The sequence below is a fragment of the Aotus nancymaae genome, unplaced genomic scaffold (assembly GCF_030222135.1).
Source record: "Aotus nancymaae isolate 86718 unplaced genomic scaffold, 86718_ANA_hifiasm-v0.15.2.pri h1tg000002l, whole genome shotgun sequence".
Taxonomy (NCBI): Eukaryota; Metazoa; Chordata; class Mammalia; order Primates; family Aotidae; genus Aotus; species Aotus nancymaae.
Genome location: NW_026988413.1, coordinates 52,427,092 through 52,442,662, shown reverse-complemented (window position 1 = coordinate 52,442,662; position 15,571 = coordinate 52,427,092). Strand labels below are relative to the sequence as shown.

The following is a 15,571-nucleotide window of genomic DNA, read 5'->3' as shown; positions in this document are numbered from 1 at the left end:
ATGACCACCATAAATTAAACAAGAAATCAAAAATAAAAAATAGTAAGGCCACTCCCTCTTGACCCTTTACGTCTGAAAACTAAAATCACACTCCTAGATTACCATCTGGCAGTGGTGTGGTTTTTTTCTTCCTATGTGTGGCCTAGCTGTTGTGGGACTAGTTAATTTACATGACAATTATTAGGGGTATCACAAGAAGCAGGAAACTCCCAGACCATTGTAGCTTCATTATTATTTATTTTAAACTAAACTCTAAGCCAAAGGGAAAATGAAGTACCTGACTCCCAGAAGAAAAGAGGGGACATGTGTGGGTTAATTATGACCTAGTCATACGGCGCTAGAAACTGCTCTTAGTACATTCCCCGGCGCATGCTATGCGCTATCATGCTATACCCCATCTCTTTCCGCTCCCTAATGCTGGGTGGAAGAAAAGACTCCCTTGACATGCTGCTGGCTCCTGGGCAAGGGTGCTATTTAATGGATGTGGCACCTTACAATTAATGGCATCCTGGAATCGAGAAAATACCATAGTTAACTGTTTGTAGGGGACCTTCTGTCTGCTCTTTCACTTCTGAAAAAGGAAAGGCTAAACAGGAGACACAAAGGGAAGATACAGGCCCAGGTATCTCAGGAAAAATGAGCACTTCTCCTAAAAAATCCCCCCAATCAAAACCAAAACCAGATGGATGGTTCCTCCCCAGGATGTGCTACCAGCCCAATGCAACTCCAGCGTCGAATGAATAATGAAACAAACATGAAAAAGAAACCCCCTAACAACTTAAAAAGGATGGAATGCAGGATCGTGGTAACATTGATCAAATCGCATTGATGGCAAGTCAACAAGTTCTGTAGACAAGTAAGGGTGGGAGAGAAGTGGTAAAAAAAAAGATAAATGAGAAGACCCTAAGTTCTTCAGCCTGCACGCGGGGCACGGGGAGCTCAAAGAGCCCAGTGGTTTCTTGGTTCACAAACAATACAAGCCACAGAGAGGGGCAGCTCTGGGGTATACCCTCTTCCTCTGGCCACCCCACTCATCTCCCAGGCCGGCTCTGCACTACCACCATCCCCAGTACCCCCTTCAAAGAGTAGCTAAGGCAAAGGTTAGTTGTAAGGGCTCGAAGTCCCTCATCACCAAACCCTAAGAACTCATAGGTTTGTTGTAAGAATATGACAAGGGCAGCTCCGCCGAGAAAGTGGGAGGAGAATTTTCAAAGGGCCACCGTCTAGTCCCTGCCTCCTTAAACACACTGGGAAACTTGCTTCATGTTTTCAGAGCTAGTGTCACTATCAGGATGATGCCCAAGCTGACAAATGCGGGTCACAGGAGTAGGGGATCAGTTAGAGCCAGCAACTTTTTTTTCTCTCTTTTGTTTTTTTGAGACAGAGTCTCTCTCTGTCTCCCAGACTGGAGTGCAGTGGCGTAATCTTGGCTCACTGAAACCTCCGCCTCCCAGGTTCAAGCAATTGTACTGCCTCAGTCTCCCTAGTAGCTGAGATTAGAGGCATGTGCCACCATACCTGGCTAATTTTTTGTATTTTTAGTAGAGATGGGGTTTTGCCATGTTTGCCAGCCTGGTCTCGAACTCCTGACCTCAAGTGATCCACCCACCTCAGCCTCCCAAAGTGCTGCGACTACAGTGTGAGCCACTACACCTGGCCCCACAACCTTCTTATTAATGAGTATATGGTAGTGCTCTTTGGTTAAGAGGGTTGTCTCATTTAAGAAGGTGCTTGTTTAAGAAGATTATGTACGAGGTGGAGGCAGCCACTTATAGGGATGAACAGAAAACCACAGCCACTATGTAAACTAAGCGATTCTATAACTGTACAGAAGGCTCTAGAATTTGAGGAAATAATTCAGGGGGAGAAATGCAAAATATCTATAATGCTAACAAACAAACAAACAAATAACAGAAAGCAAATCTTAGGAATCTGTAGTTCCAGCATGGTAAAACAAAGACAATGGTTGCTTTCTCTGGAAAAAAAAAAAGTTTATTCATTCCACGTGAAGTGGGATTCATCACAGTGAAAGGGTTTACTGGCTATTTCATCCTTTATGCCCCCCAATTTACGCTTTCCCCTGGACCTATGTAGCACTCCCGAATTTGCACCCAGTTTTCAGAAACGCCTGGCCTTGCAAAGCAGCAGGGGAAAGAGCCTACCCAAATCATAAACAGTATTCCCCGATTCCAGGATGCCATTAATTGTGAAATGCAACATCAGTTTAACAGCACTGTTTTCTGGGGGAAAAATAAACCGAAAGAAAGCCTGCCATAGTAACAAAGTGCTTCATCATGGGAAGAAGCACTTTGGGTTTAGAAATGATAAGGCTTGGAAGTATCGTTAGGGATCTGCAGCATCCGGGGGCAAGCCTGCACACGGGCTTCTAGCATGTGACACTCCACATAGGGGTGGGTAACTCTCCGTGATCCCAGATGAAGACGTAAGAATCTGCTCCTTGAGAAAACTCCGAGGGCACTCCCCAAAGAAAAACTGGCATCAGAATGCTGCAGCTTACATGGGATCGGGTTCTAGTGTCAGAGTGGGAGGCGAAAATCCCGTATGACCAAAACCCCTCTTGAAAGAGTACCGTACACGCAGCATGTGGGACAGTGGGCCCTCCCCATGGCCAGTTTCTCCTCCAGGGCCGGGAAACATCTTTGTTTCTCTGCTCAGACACCAGACAAAAGGGTGAGCTTGTGTCTAGGGCCACGTTCTTAGGAAACACATGCATTATCGTTGTTCTTGTTGCTCACTGCATGTGGCTGAATTCGGACGAGGGCGATGGGACCCCAATGTGCAATAGATGCATTTTTGTTTTTGACGCTTTAATGTGCTAAAAGCCTCTATGAGGCTGGGGGGTGGGGAGGGGAGTCTGGCACAATTTCACAAGGGTATGCATCCACTCAAACCCTTGTTCTTCGTATGGCTTACTGTTCCAGAGAAAGTACTGCTTGGGAGATGCTGCTCTGCTTATGGCTCAGGATGGGGAGAATTCCGAGATGACCTTTTGAATCAGTGCTCCTAACATTCCTTATTCAGATTTAAATAAAGCAATGACTGTTACCCAAATTCTCCTCGGTGGATACAGCTCTGAGGAATGGAATGGAGCAGCCTGCATGGCGAGGACACGAGGACACGAGGACGTGCCAGTGATGAGTCAGAAGCCAGGGGTCACGTTACAGTGAGAGCCCTCCAGCAATCAGCTGTGGTCAGGGATCAAAGCCATGGCCTCCCCACTGCTCACAGAGGAAGGATGTTTCCCCGCATCAGCTTTTCCAACTGCGTCTCAACAGAGTTGAACATTCTCTTTCAAGCAGCCATCCCTTCTAAATGAATATATTCACTTACATGTGGAATTTGGCTTATTCAAAACTGGCGAGCCAATCTCCCCTCCTTGCTGGCTTCCTCCCTTCTTTCTTCCAAGATTCCCTTATTTAAAAAAAACAAAAACAAAAAAACCCAGTATACTTGGAATCAACTTTTGAAATCCAGCACTCCCTGTGTGGACTCAGGGAATCGAATAACGAGCCTGGCAGGGGCCGTGGCTCCTTGAGAGTGTGAGAGGGCAGGGGTGGATAAGTGCATAAGCTTTTGCAACAGCCATCATAGATGCTAATATTGGTGAGGCAGAAGGTGAGCACTTGAATTTGGGATTGGAGGAGTCCTTCTTTCTGCCTGTTCATCCACCTGTTTATCCCAGACACTTTTTTTTTTTTTAAAGACACAGTCTTGCTCTGTCACCCAGGCTTGAGTGCAGTGGCACAATCTCGGCTCACTGTAATCTCTCCCTCCCAGGTTCAAGTGATTCTCGTGCCTAAGCCCCCTGAATAGCTGGGATTACAGGCATGTGCCACCATGCCTGGCTAATTTTTGTGTTTTTAGTAGAGACGGGGTTTCACCATGTTGGCCAGGCTGGTCTCGAACTCTTGACCTCAGGTGAGCCATCTGACTCAGCCTATCCCAGACGCTTCTGAGTGTCTACCAGAAGCCAGGAAAAGTGCTTCCTGCTGGGACTCAGGATGCCAAAGGCACAGCCCTAGCCCTCAGAAGCTCACTGTCTAATGTTCACAGGTGACTCTACTGCACAGTAATTGGTGCTATAGGCCACGGAGATGCAGAGGGCAGAGGGGCCAGCTGACGACTGAGTTGGGTGGCAGCTGAGCTCAGCATAGTTGTCAATAAAACACTGGGGGTGCTGCCAGCCTAAAAAGGGTGCATGTTGGTAAAGCAAAACTGAAGTCATCTGTTCTTGGAAAAAATTCTCAAGATACAACTAAAATCGTCTACTGTCAATTGGCTATTGTCAGAGTCAACAACTCTCAGGTGGCTAACCCAGCGACTGCTTCTCTTTTCGCATCTTACTCAACCTCTTGGCATCTGACATGATCTATGAAATGCTTTCTTCTCTTGGCTTCCGTGTCGTCATTCTCTGCTGCTTTTCCTGCCAAGTCACTGGCCATTCTCCTTCAACCTAACTCTAAATAAATGTTGACTCTTCCCTTTCCAATCTAATCCAATCCAATCTGTCAGCAAGTTCTGTCAGTTACATTTCCAAAACATCTCGAGCTTATCCTTTTCTCTCCATCTCCACGGCTACCACTATGATCTGTTGTCGCTAGCTATGCATTAGCCCTTCCTGGGTCTCCTAGGGCTCCACTGCAGCCAGAGGGAGATTCTGAAAACAGAAACCAGATTATGTCTTTCCCTCATTCAATACCTTCCAGTGTTTTAGCACCACACCCAGAATAAAACCCAACCTTGAGACTCTGTTCTCCACGACTCTGCCCTTCTGGTCCTTGTCTACTACTCTGATGCCCTCAAACATGCCTTGTTTGTTTCTGGTCTTCTGTGCTCTCTGCTGGGACACTCTTGTGACAGCTCTTCATATGGCTTGATCATGTATTTGTTTGTTATTTAACCTGCCAGAACATATGCCTCAAGAAAACCAGGCCCTTAACTGTCTTGTTCACCACTGTATCTGTAGCATTAGAACAGTGCCTGGCATATAGCAGGTGTTCAATAAATATTTTTCAAATAAATGAATGAACTGAAACCATGTGACTCTGGAGAATGTAATATGAGACACTCAGCCTTCAAGAAGTAGCCTTTCATGAGTTTGTAAGTAGAAGATTGTTTCAATTAAAAATGAATTCTGGCTGGGTGTGGTGGCTCATACCTGTAGTCCCAGAACTTTGGGAGGCTGAGGTGGGAGGATGACTTGAGTCCAGAAATTTGAGGCCTGGGCAACATGGCAAAACCCCCATCTGTACAAAATATATATATATAAAAAAATAGCCAGACATGGTGGCATATGCCTGTGGTCCCCCTACTTGGGAGACTAAGGTGGGAGGATAACCTGAGCCTGGGAGGTTGAGGTTGCGGTGAGGAGTGATCGTGCCAATGCACTCCAGCTTGGGTGACAAGCAAGCCTCTGTCTCAAAAAAAAAAAAAAGATTTAAATAATCCTAAAGTTATGAAGATCTTATTAGTTTATTTCTAAATTTAAGCTGAATGTTGTATCTGCTATGTGCTTATTTGCAACATTTCTACTCAATTCACAGAAACATGCAAAAAAGAGAATTTAATTGAATATGGAGGAAATTATCTACTCTTTGTGAACGTCATGGATCTGCTAATTTGTCGGGGATAAACAGGAAATACAGGTAGAACTTTTAGGAGAACATATGTGGTACCCACTCCACCTCTTCTACGAGCTTCGTTCTTCTTGCTTTCATGTATTTAAAGGTCTATTTCAAATGCTGTGGTTAAGGCTCTAAATACATTCCCTATTACCAACTTATTCCTCCCTTCTTCCTTCCCTCAAAATTGTGTTCAAGTTTTTGCCTATACCAATAAGCAGACAAGATTAGTGGTGTGGATTAAAATGATGAGAAAGAGCAATGAAGCTCACCTGCCCCAAGCATCTGTTGCTTACTTTTCAGCATCCTACAGGGGATGAAAATGACTTTTCTGCATCAAAGTTTAGTTACGGTATCGCAGTGAGTTTGAGACACAAAACATACAACCAATGTAGTGGTTAAGGCACTCTGGAGTCAGACGTTGAAATTCTGGTTCTGCCACTTACGTCAGCCTGATCTTGAACAAATTTCTTAAGTCCTCTAGGTCTCCCTTTCCTTGAGTGTGACATAAAGATAATACAACCAGATATCCCCTGAAGGTGATGAGACGATTAACACATTAAAATGTTTAGCACATAGTAAGTGCTCAGTAAGTGTTTTAGCTTTGTTGTTCTTATTTTTATCCTGCATTAGAGGAGTGAAAAGTGGGACTGGGTCAACCTGCTATGTTCTGGACCCAGCATTAACTTTAATTTGAGCAATAGCAAATTCAAAGTATAAAAATTTGAAGTGAAGCAAAACATAGTCCTACTTAGTGGTAGATTCTCTCGGTTGTAATGCTTGATTTACAGGATAATCCTTCATTAATCAGTCATTCTGTCATTTCTTTCCTTTGAGACTTTCTTAGGGTCTATCATAAGGATTTCCTTAGGATCTACAGTGTAACTGCACCTTACTAGCGATGGTGGAAAAATGAAATAAGAAAAAACAATAGCAGACATTGTTTCTGATCATTAGGAACTCAAAAGATTATATCAATACCACGAGTTCATTCTGGTTCTGGGAAAGATTGATCAAATTAAAAGTTTAAAAAATCCTACTAATGAAATAAAGTTTGCACAGATTCACGTGCTCTTGCCAAGCCTTATTAATTAAGGCTATCGGACTTGACAAAGAATATGTTCAAACAGAATAATTTCCTTTAATTATTTTACACTACTCTGATGTAAAAAAAAATCTAGTCTTATAAAAGACAACTAACAATAACAATAACAATAATTTAATGTCAGCAAACAAATCTAACTTAATTGACAAAAAACCGAAGCCTGGCGCTATGGCAATCAACACCTTCAGAAAGGAATTCTTGGCGGGATAATTAGCAGGTGTTGATGCCCCTGACACCCTGGGAAGCCCAGGGGGTGCTGACATCTGGAGGGACTAATTCTCTCTAGGGCTCAGGAGCACACACCGTTTGTCTCTTCTCAACCAGAGGTCACCTGGAGATAGACAAAACAAAAAGAACAATTGCTGGAAACCTTGGATCCTCATTAATTAGGCTCCCACATGTAGCACTGCTGAGACACCCTGTTCTCGGTATCCAACCAGCATCAGCATCTGGATGTACACAGAAGGATGGGGTGCCAGCCAGGACACGCTATGCCTCGCTCCAGGGGTGAGTTTCTGTCACTCATTTATTTTTCTGCTCAGCCTCTCTGCTTTAGCTCACAGTTCATTAAATTCCACTGCATCACCATCAACATGAAAAACAGCTACTTGAAGGGCATTCAAAAATATAATCAGAAAAGGGAATAAAAAGCCCTCTCTGAGAAGGAGGGAAAAAAAATCGAATCCTCTCTCGTCTATTGAATGACATCCAGGTTCTTTGGTTCTGAACCTTTTTTTTTAAGTAGCAGTGACATCCAAGGATTATCTCTGTCTGATGGGCGGGGTGTGGAGCCGTATGGCTTTCCGCTGAGAGGACTAGTGCCAAGTGTGGCTGACAAATTCTGTGGGAACTGTGTACATGAAGGTGTTATTTCTTTTGCCATTTTTTTTAAAAAAAAATTATTTTGAGGTGGAAAGGACTGTGACTTTATGGACTGCTGTAAGATAGCTTGTTTTACACTTTGCACATACATGTGATGGGGAAATAATCCCGATGGTCAGCTCTGTGTAAGCTGAAGGAGTCAACTTTCCACATATGGATGCGATTCCACAGAAGTCAATCTGGGCATAAACACACATTTTACTTTGATAAAAAATTTAAATACAGAAAAGCATGAAATACAGTATAATAAATGGTGGCATGTTATATTTTACCACAGTAGTTCCCAACCGGGGGTGATTTTGCCCCCTAAGGGACATTGGCAAAGCCCTGAGATGGTTTTGGTTGTCAAGATTAGGGGTGGGGTAGGGACTGCTATTGCTATCCAGTAGGTAGAGGTCAGAGAAGCTGCCGAACATACTATAGCAAGACACAGAACAGGCCCCAAAACAAATTATTCAGCCCCAAATGACCACAGTGCCCCTGCTGAGAAATGCTGCTTTACTGTAGGTAGTAATGTCAATATATTAGAAGACCAAATAATAATAATAATAAAGCCATACCTTTTTCATTTAGGCAAATCAGGCAACTCTCCATAAATGTTCACCCCAATTACAAAACGACAACCTGGATCTACCTATTATTTTTTTCTTTAATTACAATAGGCCAAATTGACTGAAAATACACAATTACTAAAAAGTAATAAAAATGGTTTTTTCCAGTATAGGCACCTTGCATCTCCTTGTTTTCGTCTTTCATACATGCCTGTGCACACACACAGAGCACCCCTGCCCTCTTCCTGGAGTCTCCCTGGACTGAGGTAAGGACCCATCACAGCTCTGACAAGACAAAGAGTCACAGACATCTCCCTTTCCATAGTAATTGCAAGTGAAAACTCTGGACAAGATTTCACGAATCTCTGCAGCTTATCGCTCGGTTAATAGTTGTGAAACATTTTTTTAAAACCAAACTTTGTTCTACCACCTTGCTTTCTATAAGCAAGTTTGTTTAATCAACATGAAAATTTATGAGATAAACTATTATTCCCATTTTAATATGGAAACTGAAACACAGAGGCAAAGTAACCCGCCCAAGGTCACACAGGGAATAAGGTGCAGAGCTGGAATTTTTAAAATTTTAATTTTTGAGACAGTCTCACCCCATTGCCCAGGCTGAAGTGCACTGGCACAATTGCAGCTCACTGCAACCTCCACCTCCCAGGCTCAAGCAATCCTCTCACCTCAGCCTCTCAAGTAGCTGGAGCACAACGCCAGGCCTGGTTAACTTTTTCTTGTACTTTTGGTAAAGACAGGGTTTCGCCACGTTGCCCAGGCTGGTCTCGAACTCCTGAGTTCAGTGTGATCAGCCCACCTCGGCCTCCTAAAGTGCTGAGATTACAGGCATGAGCCACTGTGCCTGGCCTAGAGCTGGAATTTTAACCTAACAGATGAATCCTAGAGTGGTTACGCTCAACCATTAGGCTCTCACGTCATGCCAATGCACCATGTCACAAATTGGGATGGACAGCTACGAAGGACAGAGATGCCTGCAGAGTGGAACTCAGACTCCCAAGGTAAGGCTTCTTGTTTCTGTTTCTCCCTTTCTACAACGATTCCTAAATAACCTTATCCATTCACCTAAGGGACTTTAGAAACAAACTAACCTCTCGAAATCCTACCTCTCCTGGGTAGAAGTTTAAAAAGTGGCTAAAAGACTGGTGGTACAGACTTAGGAAACAGACCCAAGGAAGCCAGCCCTAATGTGGTGGCACAGAACGTGGCTCCCAGAGCACTCCACTTCCATGCCAAGCAGAGGGTCTCGCCAGCAGTGGTTGCACCTGCTTTCTACATCTGGGAGGCCAGCCTGGGGCACAGGATCAGGAGCAGAAGGACTGTGGCCCGCCCTGGGAGGAGGGGGGCTCCACATTACCCCATAGGATGCTATGACACCGGCTGGATGGACCTTGGCAGGGAACCCAGAGAGATACTGGAGCTTCACGACATTTCCAAAAGAGCTGCCATAGAGGCCTAATGTAAACCAATATTTGCAAAGCGAAGCCCTCAGGACTCCTGGCAAATGTAATCACATTCAGGCCGGCATTTTTTGCCTCCAAGAGTGTGGGAAGTGAAAGATGAATCACAGGCGAAAGTCTGTAGGCTGACCTCGGTGTGCGCGTCCTCTGAGACAGGGCAACAAACGAAGGCAGGAAGCACTTGACTGAATTGGTTTTCCCATTTTTCATAAGTAACATTCAACTTAATAAAAAATAGCCACAATTTATTGACAATCCTTTCTTTATTCCCTTACCATGTGCCAGAAAACTATACAACCCTTTTCTGTGTTCTTCACAGGAACTCTGCAAAGCAAGAACTACCATCCTTATTTTATAGATGAGGAAAAGAAGGCTCTGAAGGTCAAACAATTAGCTCAAGGTCAAACAGCTCGTACATGTTAGGATTCTAACCTGGCTCTGTTTGACTCCAAAATTCATGACTTTTCCACTATGACATTCTATTTTTCACACTGCTACTGTGATGCTGTGATATAATAAGAAATATATATTTGGTCTTTATCCCCAGTTCTTGGCACAGAGCTCCTAAAACCCTTGTAATTTCCTGGGTGACAGGGGTGACAGGAATATCTTTCATTATATTTGGTCTTAGTCCTCAGTTTCCTGACACAAGAGCTTCTCCGACCCTTGGGATCTCTGGAGTGTCCTTTTATGCTAACGAGATGACTGGTGGCGGGGGTACACAGACAGTTTCAGGATGGGGGCTGGTTACCAGAAAGACCGATTGGAGATTGAGTCCATCACCAACAGTCAATGATTTTATCAACTATGCATGGAACCTCCAAAAAACCCTATAGGATGGAGTCTGAAGAGATTCCAGATTGGTACACATGTCCACATGCTGAGAGGTGGTGTACCCCAACCTCACACAGGGACAGAAGCTCCTGCATTTAGAGCTCTTCCAGACCTCACCCTATCATCGCTGACCAGTAAACATTAGTAAAGTGTTTCCTTGAATTATGTGAGTTGTTACAGCCAATTACTCCCGAGGAGGGGTTGTGGAAGCCCCTAATGTGTAACAAAGCCAGACACAAATGTGGGTAACCTGGGAACCTATTAATTGTGATTGGCATCTGAAGTGGGGGTGCAGTTCTGAGGGACTGAGCCTTTAACCTGTGGGGTCTGTGCTAACTCTGGGTAGTGTTTTTTTGGTTCGTGTTTTTTTTGAGACAGGGTCTCACTCTGTCACCCAGGGTAGAGTGCAGTGGCATCATCACAGCTTACTGCAACCTCTACCTCCTGGGCTCAAGTGATTCTCCTACTTCTGTATCCTGAGTAGCTGGGAAAACAGGCACATGCCAACATGCCCGGCTAATTTTTAAAATTTTTTGTAGAGATGGGGTTTCAACATGTTGTCCAGGCTGGTCTTGAACTCTTGAGCTCAAGCAACCCTCCCGCCTTGGCCTCCCAAAATGTTGGGATTATAGGTGTAAGCCCCTGTGCCTGGCCCCAGCTCTGGGTAGTTATTGTCAGAACTGAATTAAATCGTCGGCCACTGAACTGGTGCCACCAGAGAATCCCCTTGGTATGGAAAACTCACAATTTGGTATCAGAGGTGTTGAGTAAGAAACAGTTTTCCTTTGTATGGAAAACTCACAATTTGGTATTAGAGGTGTTGAGTAAGAAACAGTTTTCCTTTAACCACAAATTTCTGAAGTCCCCACAACTGACTGCCTAAACATACACACACACACATACACATGTACACACACACAGACATATACACACACACTCACTTTTTTCAATTTAAGTTAAATGACTAGTATACTGAGATCTTGAACACTGCCATGCACCTAGGATGAGTTCACTTTCTGAACACTGAGTACACAGAACTGAAAAGGTACATCCTAGATCAGGAAAGAATCCTAGAATCTGGATCAGGCCACAGATGATGGCATGGCAGGAGGGGAAGTGGCACAGAAGAACTGTTTTGTGGATGTTCAGCAGGAAGAGTCACATCCAGCTGGGGGCAATGGGGAAAGACTCCATGCACAGAAGGGAGGAAAAAATGAACCTTAAGCTTCACATCAGTCACATCATCCCAACAACCCCCTGCGGCAGGCAGAGTACCCATTTTACAGATGAAGAAAGGGAGGTGAAGAGGGATGAGGTGACTTGCCCAGGGTCGCACAGTGAGTGGGGAAGTCATGAATTGCTTTGTCTCATTCTGAAGCCCATGTTCTCTCCTCTGTATCGACAATCTTCAAATAATGTTCTGTGGAGCCCTGACGGCGGGGGGGTAAGGAAAGTCAGGACAAGGCTGCGCCCATGGGACTTGGACCCCCACCCTAATTTCAACCCCAGTAGCTCTGCTTCCCATATATACTTATAGAATGGAGTTCTATAGAAGATTTCATTTGAAAAAAACTTCTGCAGTTAAACACAGGGTGTTGGCCTGTGCCCAAAATCAAGCCAACACACACCTAGCTTCCAGACTTTGAGCAAAACACTGACCTCCTAAGCCTTTGTGTCCTCGATTACCAAATGGGTATAATATTAACACCTATGTGGCAGGGCTGCTGAAAGGATTATATGCTCAAAGAGATGGAGGCCGCGTGGTCGCTCATGCCTGTAATCCCGGCACTTTGGGAGGCTGAGGTTGGTGGATCACCTGAGATCAGGAGTTTGAGACCAGCCTTGCCAACATGGGGAAACCCAGTCTTTACTAAAAATACAAAAATTAGCTAGGTGTGGTGGCAGGCACCTGCAGTCCCAGCTACTTGGGAGGCGGAGGCAGGAGAATTGCTTGAACTGGGGAGGGGGAGGTTGCAGTGAGCTGAGATCACACCACTGTGCTCCAGCCTGGGTGACAGTCTGTCTTAAAAAACAACATCAACAACAACAAAAAGACATGGAAAGCACTTGGCACAGCATCTGGCACTCAGCACACTGGCATTCTTATTAACTTGTGGAAAATAGCAAGGCCGGTCATGCAAGGAAAGAGCAAAAAAAAACCAAAAAACGAATATTGCTATGGACTGAATGTTCGTGTCCCCTGCAAATTCCGATGTTGAAATCCTACCTGCAACGTGATGGTATTAGGAGGTGGGGCCTTTGGAGATAATTAGGTCATGAGGGTGGAGCCCTCATGAATGGGATTAGTGCCCATATAAAAGAGACCCCAGAGAACTCTCTTGTTCTCTTTCCACTACGTGAGGACACAGTAAGAAGTTGACTGCCTGCAACCTGGAAGAGTCCTCACCAGAATCTGACTGTGTTGGCATCCTGACCTCAGACTTCTACCCTCCAGAACTGTGAGAAATACATTTATAAGCCACCCAGTCTATGATACTGTTATAGCAGCCTGAATCGACTTAGACAATCATGAAGCTATCAAAGGAATTTTTAGGGACATTAAAAAGTACTTCCCACAAAGAACCATGATGGTTCTGACCTCTGCTTTGCGATCTCTCCTGGTCTTGATAAATGTAAGTTTGCATTTGTACTAGGACACACACTGAGAGCTGAGGGAGGCCTTGGTGTCTCAATTTGCAAGTTGTGGTCATGTCCCCATTGCTGCTTGTCAGCTGGTTCAGCAAGAAGCTTAATGGAGACTGGGCTTTGAGTGTTGAGGTCAGTAACCCCAAACCCCCAAACTAATTTACTGCATTGCTCAGAGCCCCAAAGCATAGGCTGTCCCCTAAGCTGACTCTTGGCTTTTAGACCAAAAGCCCCAGGGTCGGGGGAGGCAGGTATATCAGCTCTGCCAAGCCCCAGAGCCTCCTCCCTTGGCTATCTGGGACCTTTCCCCTAGGCAGAATTCTGCAGGGGACAGTGGGATCCCAGGTCTTGGGTCCCTTTCAGGATCCTTCCATCAAAGACTCCAGTGAATTAAGTTCCCAGTGAAAGTTTTTTTTTTTGTCTTGAGACAGGGTCTTGCTCTGTTGCCCAGGATGGAGTACACTGGCACAAGCACAGCTCACAGCAGCCTCAAACGGCTGGGCTCAAGCAATTCTCCCCCTCTGCCTTTCCAGTAGCTGAGACTGACAGGTATGCCACCACACCTGGCTAATTTTTTTCTTTTTGTACAGATGGGCGTCTCACTATGTTACCTAGGCTGGTCTCAAACTCTTGGCCTCAAGAGATCCTCCTGCCTTGGCTTCCCAAAGTGCTGGGATTATAAGCATAAGCCACTGCACCCAGCTCCAGTGAAGGTTTTGATAGCTTACAGTAAAATGCAAACCCCTGTTTCATGCCTATAATAGCTGTCCATCCTTGTGAATGAAAATCACATTCAGGATGATAGAGCCTCTGCATTCTCACAAGACACACAGATGCACTGGCCACGGAGCTTCTATGCCTGGTCACTGAACCACTGGCTGGGTGGGACTTTCTTGCCATGGCTCTGCTTTGGATTCTCCACCTGTCACCTCAGCTGGTGGCACCACCACCAAGCTCTGACAGTTCCTCTTTGGGGAGGTTTAACCTTTTCTTTCTTCCAGGCAGTGGCGAAGGTCATTTGCTACAGAGCACTGAGCAAGAAGGTTGACTTGTGCCGGGCACACGTCTTGCTCCTTTCCTGCTCACTCTGCCAGAACGAACATGTCAGAACTAGACGCACCCACAGAAGTCATCTCCCCATGGTGGGGACACGGAAACCAAAGCCCTGAGACATCAAGCAAGTAGCCCGAGGACATAGCGCTGGCTGCAGGCAGGGCAGAACACTTGGCCTCTGACTAAAGCGCCTCGTACAGCACTTTCTAGGACCCTTTCTTTGCCTTGTGCTGGTTTGAAAGTCTTGGACTCACTCCCAGAGGTGCCCCTTAAGCCTGAATTCTATACATTATAAACACAGAATATGCCTACAGTGTATACACAGATACAGATTATATATATGTAGATATGTATATATCATTTACATACATATACACGTGTTTGCAACTGACAATTAGCATATAGAGAGACTGTTAAAGAGCTTGGATAAGCTCAACTCCCTTTATTTTATTATAGAATAATGATAACCGAAGAGGTAGAGGAAAGTCAGAAATTCGGAGTGTGAGAAAGGGGGAAAGTGTGTAACTTGCAAAAGCATATTCAATATTATAACTGCTTTGACTTTTTTAAGGCACAATAAAATGTACTTTGAAATCTTAACGGTAAGGAGGGCATTCAGAGTTTACGTTCATCCAAAGGGAATACGGCTTAAATTAAAGAGATTGGGAGATACTGGACTCACAGCATATTATAGCTTTGGAAATTGTCTGATCCAATTTCGTGCTAAAGATAAGGAAACTTCCACCCAGAGAGGTTAAGTGACTTCTAGTCTAAGGCCAAATGGCGTTTTATTCATCCCTGAGGGGAGCAGCCACGTGGACTTTTATCTGTTCTGTCCATGGCAGCTGCATGGTTTGTTGACGACCAACGGAAGGAATTTATTACATCAAGGATGTTAAGACACAGACAGAAAGCACTTTCCAAGCACACCTGCATTTTTTTTAACAAGGGGGATTCTTGGGAAAGGTGAATTGGAACGTAAGGGTTTTACTGGTGGCACCATGTCCTTGGGGCAGCACCCCAATGGCCCACACACTTGGCTGCGCTTAGCTCCAGCCCGTCTTTGTATAACTCTGGGGAGACTCTCTCCTGGCCCTCTTTCAGGGGAAGAAAAGGTCTGGCTGCAGGAGTGACTCCTTAAGCAGCTCTCCTCTCCCCCTGGTCACCTGTAGAGGCCATCGCCAAGTTGGGCAGATGGTTTCAGTCTAGTCCCATTGACTGAGACAAGTTGTAGGTTTCCTCTCATTTGTTCGGACAGGACCGCGCATTTCAGCAGAAGGACTACAGCTCCTGAAAGAGTTAGCTTGCGAGCAGAGGCAGCAGCCCAGGAAGACTTTACCCACAGCCTCAGGCTAAGACAAGACACGGCAGACCCCGTCG

At 45.0% G+C, this 15,571-nt stretch overlaps 1 protein-coding gene across 11 annotated transcripts in view; it reads right to left on the bottom strand.

Annotated features, from left to right (window-relative positions):
* The window catches only part of ATXN7L1 (ataxin 7 like 1), a 266,971-nt gene that overhangs the window by 162,589 nt on the left and 88,811 nt on the right, over positions 1-15,571 (bottom strand). The window lies entirely within an intron of this gene.